Source organism: Heptranchias perlo, chromosome 2 (assembly GCF_035084215.1).
Source record: "Heptranchias perlo isolate sHepPer1 chromosome 2, sHepPer1.hap1, whole genome shotgun sequence".
Taxonomy (NCBI): Eukaryota; Metazoa; Chordata; class Chondrichthyes; order Hexanchiformes; family Hexanchidae; genus Heptranchias; species Heptranchias perlo.
In genome coordinates, this window is record NC_090326.1 from 111,411,005 (window position 1) to 111,427,700 (window position 16,696).

Genomic DNA, 16,696 nt, shown 5'->3' on the forward strand with positions numbered 1-16,696 from the left:
CCTTTCGGTTGATGAACAGTCCTGGAGGTGCTCTGATTGCTACGTGCGTGCAGTCAGTTACACCCTGTACCCGTGGGAAGCCAGCCAGAGAGTGGAAACCCACTGTCCCCTCAGTCTGGCTGATGTCGTCAATGGGGAAGTTGACATAGCGGGATGCCTTGCAAAACAATCCATCCATGACCTGTCACCGATCCACCATCTTAAACATTCACTCCCTCCACCAGCGGCGCACCATGGTTGCAGTGTGTACCATCTACAAGCTGCACTGCAACAACTCGCCAAGACTTCTTCGACAGCACCTCCCAAACCCATGACCTCTACCACCCAGAAGGACAAGGGCAGCAGGCACATGGGAACAACACCCACCTGCATGTTCCCCTCCAAGTCACACACCATACTGACTTGGAAATATATCGCCGTTCCTTCATCGTCGCTGGGTCAAAATCGTGGGAGAACCTTCACCACATGGACAAACAATGATTTAAATGCCCAAATGGTTGCCGGCTGCAACTCGCCTCCATTTCCATGGCGTGTTTCAGAGGCCCTGCCTCAAACACACAAAATTTAAACATTTCAACAAGTTTAACTCTCAATTACTGCTTTAAATATCAGCTTTAATTGCCGGTGGGACTTCTAGCTTCCTGAAGCATGCACGCATGCAAATGCGTCTGGGTCGAATGCGGAAGTCGATGGCTTGGAGCCGGGATTCGTTCCCGCTCCGGAATTCTAAAATTTTGATTACCCCGCCTCCAACCGACCCGATCTTGGGGGCTAAAATTGTGCCCAATGGCTTCGGTCTTTCCAATGTTTAGTTGGAGGAAATTTTTTCTCAACTGGTACTGGATGTCAGACAAGCAGTGTGACAAATGAGAGACAGTGGAGGGGTCGAGAGAGGTGGTGTAAGGTCGACTTGGTTGTCGTCAGCGTACACTTGGAACCTGATGTGTTTTCGGATGATGTCGCCGATTGGCAGCATGTAGATGAGAAATAGGAGTGGACCAAGAATAGACCCTTGGGGGGACTCCAGAGGTAACGGTGCGGGCACGGTAGCATAGTGGTTAGTGGTTATGTTACTGGACTAGTAATCCAGAGGCCTGGACTAATAATCTGGAGTTATGAGTTCAAATCCCGCCATGGCAGCTGGGGAATTTAAATGCAATTAATTAAATAAAATCTGGAATTAAAATACTAGTATCAGTAATGGTGGCCATGAAACTACCGGATTGTCGTAAAAGCCCATCTGGTTCACTAATGTCCTTCAGGGAAGGAAACCTGCTGTCCTTACCCGGTCTGGCCGACATGTGACTCCAGACCCACAGCAATGTGGTTGATTCTTAATTGCCCTCTGAAATGGCCTAGCAAGCCACTCAGTTATACAATCTCGCTACGAAAAGTCATAAGAATAAAACCGGACGGACCACTAGGCACCGGACACGACAAAGCCAAACCAAGCCCAGTTGACCCTGCAAAGTCCTCCTCACGAACATCTGGGAACTTGTGCCAAAATTGGGAGAGCTGTCCCACAGACGAATCAAGCAACAGCCTGACATAGCCATACTCACAGAATCATACCTTTCAGCAAAAGTCCCAGACTCTTCCATCACCATCCCTGGGTATGTCCTGTCCCACCGGCAGGACAGACCGACCGGAGGTGGCGGTACAGTGATATACAGTCAGGAGCGAGTGGCCCTGGAAGTCCTCAACATTGACTCTGGACCCCATGAAATCTCATGGCATCAGGTCAAACATGGGCAAGGAAACCTCTTGCTGATTACCACCTACCGCCCTCCCTCAGCTGATGAATCAGTCCTCCTCCATGTTGAACACCACTTGGAGGAAGCACTGAAGGTAGCAAGGCACAGAATGTACTCTGGGTGGGGGACTTCAATGTCCATCACCAAGAGTGGCTCGGTAGCACCACTACTGACCGAGCTAGCCGAGTCCTGAAGGACATAGCTGCCAGACTGGGCCTGCGGCAGGTGGTGAGCGAACCAACACGAGGGAAAAACTTACTTGACCTCGTCCTCACCAATCTACCTGTCGCAAAGGAGTGACCACCGCACAGTCCTCGTGGAGACGAAGTCCTGTCTTTGCACTGAGGATACCATCCAACGTGTTGTGTGGCACTACCACCATGCTAAATGGGATAGATTCAGAACAGATCTAGCAGCTCAAAACTGGGCATCCATGAGGCGCTGTGGGCCATCAGCAGCAGCAGAATTGTATTCCAGCACAATCCTTAACCTCATGGCCCGGCATATTCCTCACACTACCATTACCAACAAGCCAGGGGATCAACCCTGGTTCAACGAGGAGTGTAGAAGAGCATGCCAGGAGCAGCACCAGGCTTATCTAAAAATGAGGTGCCAACCTGGTGAAGCTACAACTCAGGATTACATGCATGCTAAACAGCAGAAGCAACATGCTATAGACAGAGCTAAGCAATTCCACAACCAACGGATCAGATCAAAGCTCTCCCGGCCATGCCACATCCAGTCGTGAATGGTGGTGGACAATTAAACAACTAACGGGAGGAAGAGGCTCTGTAAACATCCCCATCCTCAATGATGGCGGAGTCCAACACGTGAGTGCAAAAGACAAGGCTGAAGCGTTTGCAACCATCTTCAGCCAGAAGTGCCAAATGGATGATCCATCTCGGCCTCCTCCCGATACCCCCACCATCACAGCAGCCAGTCTTCAGCCAATTCGATTCAATCCACGTGATATCAAGAAACGGCTGAGTGCACTGGATACAGCAAAGGCTGTGGGCCCCGACAACATCCCGGCTGTAGTGCTGAAGACTTGCGCTCCAGAACTAGCGGTGCCTCCAGCCAAGCTGTTCCAGTACAGCTACAACATTGGCATCTACCCGACAATGTGGAAAATTGCTCAGTTATGTCCTGTCCACAAAAAGCAGGACAAATCCAATCCCGCCAATTACCACCCCATCAGTCTACACTCAATCAGCAGCAAAGTGATGGAAGGTGTTGTCGACAATGCTATCAAGCGGCACTTACTCACCAATAACCTGCTCACCGATGCTCAGTTTGGGTTCCGCCAGGACCACTCGGCTCCAGACCTCATTACAGCCTTGGTCCATACATGGACAAAAGAAGTCAATGGGAATCAGGGGGAAACCTCTCCAGTGGCTGGAGTCATACCTAGCACAAAAGAAGATGGTAGTGGTTGTTGGAGGCCAATCATCTCAGCCCCAGGACATTGCTGCAGGAGTTCCTCAGGGCAGTGTCCTAGGCCCAACCATCTTCAGCTGCTTCATCAATGACCTTCCCTCCATCATAAGGTCAGAAATGGGGATGTTCGCTGATGATTGCAGAGTGTTCAGTTCCATTCGCAACCCCTCAAATAATGAAGCAGTCCTAGCCCGCATGCAGCAAGACCTGGACAACATCCAGGCTTGGGCTCATAAGTGGCAAATAACATTCGCGCCAGACAAGTGCCAGGCAATGACCATCTCCAACAAGGCAGTGTCTAACCACCTCCCCTTGACATTAAACGGCATTACCATCGCCGAATCTCCCACCATCAACATCCTGGGGGGTCACCATTGACCAGAAACTTAACTGGACCAGCCATATAAATACTGTGGCTACAAGAGCAGGTCAGAGGCTGGGTATTCTGCGGCGAGTGACTCACCTCCTGACTCCCCAAAGCCTTTCCACCATCTACAAGGCACAAGTCAGGAATGTGATGGAATACTCTCCACTTGCCTGGATGAGTGCAGCTCCAACAACACTCAAGAAGCTCGACACCATCCAGGACAAAGCAGCCCGCTTGATTGGCACCCCATCCACCACCCTAAACAGTCACTCCCTTCACCACCGGCGCACAGTGACTGCAGTGTGTACCATCGACAGGATGCACTGCAGCAACTCACCAAGGCTTCTTCGACAGCACCTCCCAAACCCGCAACCTCTACCACCTAGAAGGACACGGGCAGCAGGCACATGGGAATAACACCACCTGCACGTTCCCCTCTGAGTCACACACCATCCCGACTTGGAAATATATCGCCGTTCCTTCATCGTCGCTGGGCCAAAATCCTGGAACTCCCTTCCTATCAGCACTGTTGGAGAACCTTCACCACACGGATTGCTGCGGTTCAAGAAGGCGGCTCACCACCACCTTCTCAAGGGCAATTAGGGATGGGCAATAAATGCCGGCCTCGCCAGCGACGCCCACATCCCATGAACGAATTTTTTTTTTAAATGGGAAGAGAAGCCATTGCAGGTGATTCTCTGACTACAACTGGACAGATAAGAATGGAACCAGGCTACCACAGTCCCACCCAGCTGGATGACACAGGAGAGGCGTTGGAGGAGGATGGTGGGGTCAACCGTGTCAAAGGCTGCAGACAGGCCAAAAAGGATGAGGAGTGATAGTTAACCATGGTCACAGTCACATAGGATGTCATTTGTGACTTTGATCAGGGCTGTTTCAGAACTGTGGCAGGGGAGGTAACCTGATTGAATTCCTCCAATTATGGAGTTGTGGGAAAGATGGGCACGGATTTGGGACGCGACAACGAATTCAAGGACTTTGGAGATGGGTCAGTTGTTTGCCAGGGCAGAGGGGTGAAGGGTGGGTTCTTTGTGGAGGTGGGTGATGACTGCAGATTTGAAGGGGAGTGAGACAGTACCTGAGGAGAGGGTAAGGCAGTGGATGTGGTGTACTTGGATTTCAGTAAGGTCGTAGATACTGTTCCTCTGGAAAAACTGGTACTGAAAATTAAAAAAAAGCAGGAATCAGTGGAAATATTTTACAATGGATATATAATTGGTTAACCGATAGGACCCAGAGGGTGGTGGTACATCGATTTCCATAAGCCTGGGAGAATGTTAGGAGTGGGGGTCCCACAGGGGACTGTTTTGTTTAATACCTTTGTAAATGATCTGGAGCTAGGGGTCACAAGCACAGTGGCTAAAATTGCTACAAAGCTAATGAAGGTGGTAGAGGGCAAAGCTGAACAGGATAAGCTACTGGAGGATTTGAAAATACTTGCGAATTGGGCAGACAGGTGAGTGATGAAATTCAATGTAAAGAGATGCAAACTTCTTTGGGGCAAAACAATCCAGGAAGGGGCTTAAATGGAAAAAAAATAATGTGCATGGAAAATGAAAGAGATCTGGTGTCCTGATTGACAATAAATTGAAGCCACTGTAACAACGCACTGTGGGAACGGGAGTAGGCCATTCAGCCACTCGAGCCTGTTCCACCATTCTATTCGATCATGGCTGATCCGTACCTCAACTCCATTTACCCGCCTTTGATCCAAATCCCTTAATACCCTTACCCAATAAAAAAATCTGTCGATCTCCGTCTTCAAAGTTTCAATTGACCCAGCATTCACAAGTTTTTAGGGGAGGGCGTTCCGGATTTTCAATGTTAAACAATCTGCTGTCTGCAGCATATTTCACAAAGTTGAACTCCGCTTGTACTGAAGCAAATCGAGTTGAAGCTTGTTCAGGGTCTACCAATCACAATGAAACTTAATTAAACATTATAGAACTTTTTTCTCCATGATAGCAGCAGCATATTCTGAATTAAACACGCAGGCCTAGAAATTAGAGTGTGTCCATTTTTGGGCGTGTGGGTGGCGCAGAGTACGGTCCCTGCATTGAATGGTGAGGTCCAAGGAGCCCCTGACATTGGGCCTCAAGCCTCATTAAAGTCAAGCCGGTCTGGTGGAAGGATCCTGCCAGTGAAAGGCGAACTAAGATCGGACTGCTGCTATCCTCTGGCCGGGGTTTGGGGTAAGAGATTGTACCTCGGAGGGATCGGAAGCTGCAGGAGGAGAGATCAGGCCTCGGATGGGGGGGAATCGGAAGCTTAGGTTTGGGGGTGGAGATTGGGCTTCAGGCCGGAGTGGCACTTAATTGAACTTGTCAATGTTTTAAGAAAACGTTGTCAATTTTTTTTTGGAGAGCAAGCACCACAAGTACTTTTAAATTTGAATAATTATTTTCCTGTTCTGTAAGAATTTTCATGTTGCAGTTATTCACAGTTGAGTAATATAAATACACCTAATTACTTTCTACTATTACTTTTTTATGCTGCCTGTTGTGATCAAGTCTTTTTTTTAAAGTGTCTATTTCAAGAAAAAGTTTACATGCAATATGGCCACCTTCAATACTGGCTCCATCAGCCTCTTGCAAAAAATTCACACAGTCTTCAGCCTGTCGTCCAAAAAATACAGAAGTCTGCAGTTAACTAATGTATTCAGCTTAATCATACAGAGTCAGAACCAAAAACCACAAACGCAGTCGTAGCCCCCGACAATCCTGTGGTTATATTATAATCATGAACAGCCTTGTCACTCACTGCTGAAACTGTATATAAAAGGGGGAATAAGTACAATCCTTCACAATCTTAGGATATGGGAGTGAACAGGAGACTGGGATTAAACTAGGTGGCTCATATGGAGAAAATCACTTGATGGGCTGAATGGCCAATTTCTGTTCTGTAACATTCTGATTTCACCCCTTTCCAGTTTTCTCTCTATCTCTCATGAAGTTGCTGACTCATACTGGAGGTGGTTCTGCTCTCCTCAACCTCACTCAAGTAGCCATTCTTCATGTAGAAACACAGTGAGTTTTGGCAGACAAAATTTGACTTGTTGAGAGAGGAGAGGGGAGGGTCATTGTAGCTGAGCCCAATCTTGTCTTTTAACAGCAGTTGCTAGATAAGTGGGCAGAATTAGCAAATCCTAGCTGACTTCTTTTTTCTTTCTTCCCCAACACCAGAGTGTTGAGAGCAATTGTACAGCTAGATCAGCTAATTCACTACAGACTAGCGATCTGACCTGGGGCACCTTGGTCTGCATGTTTGAGTATCACTCTTGACAGTACATTTATCAACAGCCATTTGGGACCTGCAGTATCTCTCTACATTTTTTCATTTTTAGTTCTGTTTTTTTCTTTAGTGTAACTGAACAAACCAGTACATTATAACGCCTAATTTGAAAGTAAACAAGAACATGATGTGGAATATCATGAGTTATTTTTGTTACTGCGGATGAAAACCTTACCAGTATTTAGTTAAGTTTGGCAATATAGTGTATGAAACCTATACATCGTGGTTATTGATTTTACCAGAATTGCAGCCAATTTAAAGCCCAGCAGGCAAGAAATTTTTCATTTGAATTTCTGCAGTAATGTTTTGCCTGCAGGGTTTCAATTATCAAAATGATTAATGGGTAATTTTATTGTGGTTATTATAAGTGGCAATAATTGGTCACTTGGAGAGAGAGGAATCTGACTGTACTGGTATTTACAGATCTGCATGTTTGGTTAATAAGATGCTGTGATGTTATTGGCCTTTGATTCTTTCAGATTTGTTTCCACTGCTATCTTTTGGCAAATTAATTTACAGTCAATAGTTGCAACTAAGTTTGCTTTTTAGTATCAAATGTAAAACCAGTTTTAGAAGTATATAATAACCCAGTATCGTGTGATACCCCTCAATCCCTAAAGAAAACATTAATACTTGGATGTGATACATTTTGGTAGGAAGAATGAGGAGAGACAGTATAAACTAAATGGTACAATTTTAAAGGGGGTGCAGGAACAGAGAGACCTGGGGGTACACATACACAAATCTTTGAAGGTGGCAGGACAAGTTGAGAATGCTGTTTAAAAAAGCATACAAGATCCTGGGCTTTATTAATAGAGGCATAGAGTACAAAAGCAAGGAAGTCTTGTAATAAAAGCCTCTGCAGAATTATTGCAGCAGCTCAGTGTCAAATTCCCAAGCCCATCCTTTGCATACATCATTAGACCCCACACATGCATAGAATAGCGGGTCTCTGATTTTGGAGTCTGCCTACTTGGAGACTAGAACCATTTGACACTAATTGGGAGACAATAGTACATGTCGGTTGGTTTGATATTGCTCTCCTGATACACAGATTAAAAGGTAACGGGGTCTTGTTTGAGGAATTCTGTTGTGTGTATAAAAATAGGCTAAAAAGGTACCATTTATTTTTCCAATGAGATTTTAGTCTGGTTCTATTTAGCATCAAAGGAAAAAAAATGCACCTCAACCAATACACTTCAGTGCTGTGTGATTTGCTTCTTGTACAATACTCTTAAAGATCACCTCAAATTCCTCCCACCATCATCATCCCAACCTGGAAACACCAGTCCTTTAACTTAATGTTAACTACCTCAAAATGCTCTCTCCAGACACAAGGTTTGAAAGGACCAAATCTATAATTCTGCTGGTGTTTTTCACAATTCAAGTGGACAGAGTACAACTATTTCACACGCCTATCATTACACTGCACCAAAAGCCCAGTAACAATACTGTCACTTTTATTTACCTGCAAATGTTGTGTACATATTATAGGTTTCAAAACCAATTTATTAATTTTAAATGACGCAAGCTGTTTTGAAAGCCATTGTCACCTGACTGCTTAAAGCTGGTATTACCAATTTTGTAAACAGGGGTGGGCACAGTGATGAGGTCATTGATCATGCCTGTCCGTAACGTTTTTTTTCAACTGTTAAAAGTGGGAAAACTAAACAGTTCTAAACTAAACAATGTTACAAATGATCAACACAACTGATCCAGCATTGCCTGGAGTGAGTTTGATCCAGCAACTAACATAAACTGTTCTGTAAACATGAACTGTACTTAGCAGGTACAGATAGGACAAATTCAGACCAGGAAACGGGAAGTAGAAAAGCAGTTAGTGACGTAGTTAGTGACTCAAAGGCAAAAGAAGCAAAGGTTAAATAGTGTTCAGCACAGGAATTTGATGGGGTTAAAGGGTATATACTTCAGTGCAGGGAGTATTACATTTTCACATCGTTCACCTGACGAAGGAGGTAGCCTCCGAAAGCTTGTGAATTTAAAATAAAATTGCTGGACTATAACTTGGTGTTGTAAAATTGTTTACAATATTACAAACAAAGCAGATGAGCTAAGGGCACAGATAGAGACATGGCAGCATGATATTATTGCTATAACGGAAACCTGACTCAGAGGGGGATAATTGGCAGCTCAATATCCCTGGATACAAAGTTTTCAGGCAGGATAGAGTGGGTGATAAAAAAGGAGGGGGTGTAGCATTATTGGTTAAAGAATCAATTACAGTTGTGAGAAGGGATGATATGCTAAATGGATCATCAATCAAGGCCATATGGGTTGAGCTAAGAAATAAAAAAGGGGCAGTCACACTACTAGGAGTGTAATATAGACCCCCGAATAGCGAAAGGGATTTAGAAGAATAAATATGTAGACAAATTTCTGAGTGCAACAATAAGAGGGCAATAATAGTAGGGGACTTCAACTACCCTAACATCAAAATTCTTGATCGGTGTCCAGGAGAACTTTTTTAGCCAGTATGTAACAAGCCCAACAAGAGGGGATGCAATTCTAGATTTAGTCCTGGGAAATAAAGATGGGCAAGTGGGTGAAGTGACAGTGGGTGACCATATTGGGGATAGTGACCACAATTCAGTTAGTTTTAGCATTATTATGGAAAAGGACAGAGTTAAATCAGGAGTAAACGTTTTTAAATTGGGGGAAGGCAAATTTTACAGAACTAAGAGGTGATTTGGCAGAAGTGGACTGGACACAACTACTTGAAGAGAAATCAGTGGGAGGCACTAAAAAGTGAAATTCTACGGGTACAATGCAGACACGTCCCCTCAAAGAAAAAGGGTGGCACTGCCAAATTTAGAGCCCCCTGGTTGTCTAGAAGTATACGGGGCAATATAAAGCAGAAAAAGAAAGCTTATGACTGTCACAGAAAGCCTAGAGGAGTATAGAAAGTAGAGGGATGATGTAAAAAAGGAAATTAGGAAAGCAAAGAGAAGGCACGAAAAAATATTAGCTACTAAGATTAAAGAAAACCCAAAGATGTTTTATCAGTACATTAAGAACAAGAGGATAGTTAAGGAAAAGGTGGGACCTATCAGGGATGATAAGGGTAACTTGTGTGTAGAAGCAGAGGATGTGGGTAGGGTTTTAAATGAATATTTTGTCTTCGTATTCACAAAGGAAAGGGATGATCCAGACGTAGTAGTTAAAGAGGAGAGGTGTGAAATATTGGATAAGGTAAACATAACAACAGAGGAAGTACTAGAGGGACTGGAATCTTTGAAAGTTGATAAGTCGCCAGGGCCGGATGGATTGTTTCCTAGGCTTTTGAAGGAAGCCAGGGAGGAAATAGCAGATGCTCTGAGGACCATTTTCCAATCCTCGCTAGATACAGGGGAGGTACCGGAGGACTGGAAGACTGCAAACGTAGCACCATTGTTTAAAAAGGGTACGAGGGAAAGGCCAAACAATTATAGGCTGCTCAGCCTTACCTCGGTGGTGGGCAAACTATTAGAATCAATATTGAGAGATAGGATAAACTGTCACTTGGAAAGGCATGGTTTAATCAGGGATAGTCAGCATGAATTTGTTCAGGGAAGGTCATGCCTTACAAATCTGATTGAATTCTTTGAGGAAGTGACAAGGAGGATTGATGAGGGTAGTGTAGTGGATGTTGTCTACATGGATTTTAGTAAGGCATTTGACGAGGTCCCACATCGCAGACTGGTCAGAAAGGTAAAAGCTCATGGAATACAGGGAAATGTGGTGAATTGGATCCAAAATTGGCTCAGTAACAGGAAACAAAGGGTAAAAGTCGATGGATGTCTTTGCGAATGGAAATCCATTTCCAGTGGTGTGCCACAGGGCTCAGTGTTGGGTCCCTTGCAGTTTGTGGTATATTAATGATTTGGACTTGAATGTAGGGGGCATGATTGGCAAATTTGCAGATGACACAAAAATTGGCCGTGTAGTTGATGGTGAAGAGGATAGCTGTGGACTCCAAGAAGATATCAATGGGTTGATGGATTGGGCGGAAAAGTGGCAAATGGAGTTCAACCTGGAGAAGTGTGAGGTACTGCACTTAGGGAGGGCAAACAGTAAAATGGAATATGCAATAAACGGGAATATATTGAGAGGAAGTGAGAGACCTTGGAGTGCATGTGCACAGGTCCCTGAAGGTGGCAGTACAGGTAGATAAGGTTGTGGAGAAGGCATATGGAATGCTCTCCGATATTAGCCAAGGTATAGAATACAAAAGCAGGGATGTAACTCTGTAAAATGCTGGTACGGCCACAGCTGGAGTATTGTGCGCCGTTCTGGTCACCACATTACAGGAAGGACGTAATTGCTCTGGAGAGAGTGCAGAGAAGATTTATAAGAATGTTGCCAGGGCTTGAAAATTGCAGCTACGAGGAGAGATTGGATAGGCTGGGGTTGATTTCCTTGGAGCAGAGGAGGCTGACTGGAGGCTTGATTGAGGTGTACAAAATTATGAGGGGCTCAGATAGAGTAGACAGGAAGTACCTGTTTCCCCTTGCAGAGAGTTCAAACACTAGAGGACATAGATTTAAGCTGACTGGCAGAAGGATTAGAGGGGACATGAAGCAAAACTTTTTTACCCAGAGAGTGGTGGGTGTATGGAATTCGCTGCCCGAATTAGTGGTAGAGGCAGGGACCCTCAACTCTTTTTAAAAAGTACCTGGACTTGCACCTAAAGTGCTGGAAGTTGCAGGGCTATGGACCGTGTGCTGGAAGGTGGGATTAGAATAGGCACCCGGTTGTTCTTCGAGCCGGCATGGACACAATGGGCCGAATGGCCCCCTTCTGTGCTGTATCTTTTGTATGGTTCTATAATGGACTTGGATTAGAGATTTTGGAACTGATTATTCCATTTATCCCATTGGAAACTTCCCGAAGCAATGCCGATGCTTGTTTCACTGTGAACCCCCCCCCCCCCCGCACCAATCAACCCTTCTAAAACATAAGGACTGCTTATAATGTAAACAGAATTACAGATTAAAGATGTCAATATATTGAGGATTTGTTCGGAAACCTAAGTTGTTGGAACTGACTGCTTTAAGAACTCGGCTTATGCTCTGCTTTATTGGCCATAAGGATAAGTTGGCTTCCAATAGCAACTAAGTCTGTTTTAGGAGTAAGATCCAGTAAATGTGTGGCACCATTCAATCCTGAATGGATGGGTAAAATGGATTATAAATCCTTGTGGAGGGGAAACACATTTAACTGCTTTTATGAAAGAGATGTGCTTTGCCTATATATCAATGTTTATGAGATATAATGAATATTGACTCCATTTTGTTTAAATTGTTTCATATCTAGTGGTTTGAGGTCCCTGCTTTCCCCTCTTCTTTCTGATCAGGTCACTTGAAGCAAGACTGTGAAATTGTGTTGCATCCTCACAGGAATTGTCCATGCACCTGTCCTCACATCGCAGTCATACCCTTTTATAACTATTGTTCCTCAACTTTCTCTTTTGGGTTTAAGAATACAAAGTTTCATTTTTGGAAGCGATACTTTACCTATTGATGATAAGATTGTGCCAGTTGTCTTATTTTAAATCATTTTTACTTAAAGAACAAATGTAATTGCATGACAGGCTGTCATTATGCATTCCCCAGCTTACAAACCTGATGCCATGAAAGCGTGACAGCCCTTTAATAACTTTGAGCAGCACACAAATAATTTACACGTGTTTTGCTGCAGGTTATGCAATGTTTGCCGTGTGTGTACGTGTGTTGTCTCCCTTTCTTTGCTACAAGGTGTTTAGTGAGTTGAAGACTGACCTCTAGTGTGTAATTTAAAAAAAGAATTAAAAGCTACTCCTTCAGACATGGTTGTGCTGGAATGTTGCCCAAGGTTTGCCAGACGGACTGGTAGTGTATTACTGTAAACTGCGTCTGAAGCTTGTGTAACCCTCAGGCAAGATTTCATAATGTCCCAGTTGTAAAGCATCAAGTGGTATTGGTATCAGGAAGTTTTAGAAATCATAAAGGCAATACAGCAGAACCTTTCTTTTCTCCTTCTGCTTCTCCCTTTTCCTGAAATTAGTGACCTATATTGGGGAATGGTTCCACAGGCAATGGCAGTCCTTCGGTACCTCAGGCCAGGGGCAGTTCTTGATGTTAGCTTAGATAGTAACTGTCAGCAATATTCAGTTGTGGGGTGCATCATGGCTGAATCTGATCCTGCTTTCACTTGATGTTCATATATATTCCCTTTTGTAGATTGCAGTCAGGTTCCGGATCCCTGGCTGACTTTTCATCTTCCTCCCAATCTCTCCTCTGCCTAAGGGTACTGAGGGTAATTGCAGGTTTGACATGTGAATGGTACAAAAGAATATACTGCACTGGGACCGGCCTGCACAATAACTAGAACATAGGTTTTTCTGCCATTCATTGTCTGTAAATTAATCTTTGTGAGAAAGAAACCATATATTCAGTACTTAATTCTTATCATGATGTGGAGATGCCGGTGATGGACTGGGGTTGACAATTGTAAACAATTTTACAACACCAAGTTATAGTCCAGCAATTTTATTTTAAATTCACAAGCTTTCGGAGGCTTCCTCCTTCCTCAGGTGAACAAAATGAAATCCTCGAAATGAAATCGCATTTATAATTCACAGAACAATGCTTGGTGATTACAGACAGTTTTTTCAACTGCCCGTTGCCAAGGCAATCAGTGTGCAGACAGGCAGGTGTTACCTGCAAGGTCTCAGAATATACAAATCACCAAAAAAACAACAAACAAAAAAAAACAGAGATAGGGAGGTAGAAACATAGAAAAGACAGCAACTGACCCGTTATATTAAAAACAGATAACATTTGTTCGCTGGTGGGGTAACGTGTAGCGTGACATGAACCCAAGATCCCGGTTGAGGCCGTCCTCATGGGTGCGGAACTTGGCTATCAATTTCTGCTCGACGATTTTGCGTTGTCGTGTGTCTCGAAGGCCGCCTTGGAGTACGCTTACCCGAAGGTCGGTGGATGAATGTCCATGACTGCTGAAGTGTTCCCCGACTGGGAGGGAACCCTCCTGTTTGGCGATTGTTGCGCGGTGTCCGTTCATCCGTTGTCGCAGTGTCTGCATGGTCTCGCCAATGTACCATGCTCTGGGGCATCCTTTCCTGCAACGTATGAGGTAGACAACGTTGGCCGAGTCACAGGAGTATGAACCATGCACCTGGTGGGTGGTGTCCTCTCGTGTGATGGTGGTATCTGTGTCGATGATCTGGCATGTCTTGCAGAGGTTACCGTGGCAGGGTTGTGTGGTGTCGTGGACGCTGTTCTCTTGAAAGCTAGGTAATTTGCTGCGAACGATGGTCTGTTTGAGGTTGGGTGGCTGTTTAAAGGCGAGTAGTGGAGGTGTGGGGATGGCCATAGCGAGGTGTTCGTCGTCATTGATGACATGTTGAAGGCTGCGGAGAACACCTGTCTGTCTGCACACTGATTGCCTTGGCAACGGGCAGTTGAAAAAACTGTCTGTAATCACCAAGCATTGTTCTGTGAATTATAAATGCGATTTCATTTCGAGGATTTCATTTCGTTCACCTGAGGAAGGAGGAAGCCTCCAAAAGCTTGTGAATTTAAAATAAAATTGCTCGACTATAACTTGGTGTTGTAAAATTGTTTATAATTCTTATCAAACATTTTCAATTCTAAAATTGCAAATATTTAGCATCAAAATATCTTGATTAAGTTAACCTATGCTCTCTTTTCCTTGCAATCTATTTATATAGCTGTTGTAAAGATGAAGGCCTGGAGTTTCCTCGTTTGATGCAACCTGTCCAAGTTAGCCCCGAAATTGCGCCCAATGTTGTGTCAATTTTGCCAGTGTCAAGTTATGCCCAAGTATCCTCCCAATTTCATTAGAATACACCCAAACTTAAAATGGGCATAAATCAACGTAAACAGTTGGGGCCCAAGGAAACACTAAACCCAAGTTAGTATATTTTTTCTTTTGAGTCTTAAAATTTAAGTTTGAACTCATTTAACCATCATTCATGAACATGAGGCACAACATGTTCAAGGACCTACAACCGGGGAAGCTTTTCAGTTTTTAATATGACTTATACTTATGCCATAAAAATGCATTAAAAGAAACAGAAAATACAGAGCAGGTCTCAGTGAGGATAAATTTAAAAAAAAACCAAAATAAATAAATAAATAAATACAAGACCAGAAAAATGACTTGGTTTCCTGCTGCATCTGAAAATCTGGTTGCAATGTTGAGACCCCCGAACATGCGCAATTGTAGAATACTGATTTTTGAGAGGGGCGTGGCCAGTTTTATGGGCGGACATTCGTTCAGACGGAGGGTTTGATGGGCGGATGTAAAAGGTCGATGAGACTTGAGCGTATTGTAGTTATGTGCATAAATTAGTTACGCCCAAAGTTTCGTGATTTTTGAAGCACGTAGTTTGTTGCATCGTTTTGCGGGGGTATCTGGGCGCAAATGTGGAGGAAACTCCAGGTCGAAGTGCTGATAGTTACATCACTATTCTATTCTAAACTGGAAAGGAAATTTTAAAACAATTTGCACAGAAATGGTTGAATTTCAATATTAGGATACATTTGCTCTGCCAGTTTAAGATTGGTGTAAAGTGATTTCCATAATCCAAACTTACTCCAGATTGAAGCCCCCTGGAAGGGGTACTCCTGCATCACTTTCTTTTGATACCGCATGCAGTGTAAATCCAGTGCAGTGCCAAACCTGGTTTGCAAAGCTACCGGATGTTCATTTAAATGTTCAGATAGAGGGGATTCACCCCTCCTTGTTCTCTTAAAAGTTAGAGACTTCAATCTTTAGAGACAGCTCTGTACAGGCATGTATGTATCTAGGCATGCCCAAAACATTCTCCTAAACAGGACACTTATAAGTTCTAGCATAGACAGGAGCCGAGCAATGTAAACTATGTTCTGCCTGGCTGGAACTCAAACCGCAGCTACTGATTTGAGAACTGTAGTTGTAATGTAAATGCACCCAAATAGTCCATTTTCTCTTCACATGTTTAGCCTCAGTGCAAAGCTGAAACTGTTTTGCATTCATGTAAAGCTTGGAATGTTAATCAGGTATGAAGACCCGAATTGACTGTGAAGTAAAGTGGATTGAGACATCCTCCTCCGGGGAGGCTCATTCCTCTTTGTTCTGGTGTCGGGCCTTACCGGATTAAGCTTGTATTTTTGTATTGTATCTGTAAAACACAACCACTTTGCACCTATGCTACAGGTATGGTGTGATGCATTTGTGGAATTGTCTGATCAGTCTGCTACTGTTCCAGTTTGGCATTCTGGCTCATTCTCCATTAAGAAGCCAAAGAAATCTGATTTTGAGCTCCAGTCAATATGTCATATGTACTTTGTTTTGAATGTTGCTACTGATCTAACGTGCCTAGTTTTCTTTACTTCTATTGTTTTTTCTGAAGAGCCGTGTTGTCTTAAACAGCTGTATGCATTAATTTGAATCCAAACCTTTTGTTAAAATTAAATACTTTGCTGGAATGTTCAGCTTTAGCATATTCCAGCAGCACGATCTACTTTATAAATGTCTGTTTCCACACAGTGACAGTGAAGACAGTGGCTTTAGGTCTATATGTTTGTGTGTAAGGAATCTTACAACACCAGGTTATAGTCCAACAGTTTTATTTGAAAATCACAAGCTTTCGGAGGCTTTCTCCTTCGTCGGGTGAGCGTGTGATTCCTTGAAGGTTACCGCATGTATAGTCAGAGAACAATACCTGGTGATTACAGATAATCTTTCCAACTGCCCGTTGTCAAGGCAATCAAAGTGTTCAGACAGAGAGACAGTACATACAAGACTACTGAATATACAA

General features: G+C 43.8%; 1 protein-coding gene across 2 annotated transcripts in view; it reads left to right on the forward strand.

Annotated features, from left to right (window-relative positions):
- The window catches only part of egfra (epidermal growth factor receptor a (erythroblastic leukemia viral (v-erb-b) oncogene homolog, avian)), a 279,179-nt gene that overhangs the window by 159,815 nt on the left and 102,668 nt on the right, over nucleotides 1-16,696 (forward strand). The window lies entirely within an intron of this gene.